This window comes from Penaeus monodon, chromosome 20 (genome assembly GCF_015228065.2).
Source record: "Penaeus monodon isolate SGIC_2016 chromosome 20, NSTDA_Pmon_1, whole genome shotgun sequence".
Classification (NCBI taxonomy): domain Eukaryota; kingdom Metazoa; phylum Arthropoda; class Malacostraca; order Decapoda; family Penaeidae; genus Penaeus; species Penaeus monodon.
In genome coordinates this window covers 384197-384887 of record NC_051405.1, presented here as the reverse complement: position 1 = coordinate 384887, position 691 = coordinate 384197, and the positions used below count along the sequence as shown (strand labels likewise).

The following is a 691-nucleotide window of genomic DNA, read 5'->3' as shown; positions in this document are numbered from 1 at the left end:
TTGGCGACGAGAGCGAAAAATTCACACAGCGGCGATTTCAGGACCGCAGATCTACCGGCGATCGTGGTGGCCTGGATACCCCAAACAGCCGTACGTGACCGATTCCGACGAGATGACCTCCGGAACACCGGTGTATACCACCGTGGAGACTTTTTCTCCCGAAGGTGACCCAGTTCAGGTCGGTGTTAGGTGGAAATCTTGGATAGAAAGCTTCGAAGATTATTTAGCAGTGCTTGAAATAACAGAGCCAGTAAAGAAATTAAGGTATTTGAGGCGTCACCTGGGAAATAAAACCAAGGAAATATGTAAAACATTTTCTAACTTTAGTAGTTTAGAAACTTATGAAGCGATGGTTAGTGCATTGACCAAGCATTTCACACCCCAGGTAAACATGTTTTATGAGAGATTTAAATTTACAAATAGTAAGCCAGGGCATGATGAATTGATAGATTCTTGGGTGACAAGGTTAAGGAAAGCAGCTACCTTGTGTGAATTTCCTGATCTAGAAAACAGAATTATTGAAGCCATATTGAATCTTATGCCAGACCGCAAGTTTAGAGAAATATTATTAGGAGAAGATAATTTAACTCTAGATAGATTGATGAAACTGGCAAGGATAAAGGAAGCTTCAAAATCACAGGCTAATGCTTAAAAGAAAAAGTTTGTGAGTTGGGTACAAGTAGGTGGATAA

General features: G+C 40.8%; 1 pseudogene; it reads left to right on the top strand.

The window, feature by feature from the left end:
* The first annotated feature begins 112 nt into the window (after positions 1-112).
* LOC119585528 lies at positions 113-691 on the top strand (annotated as a pseudogene).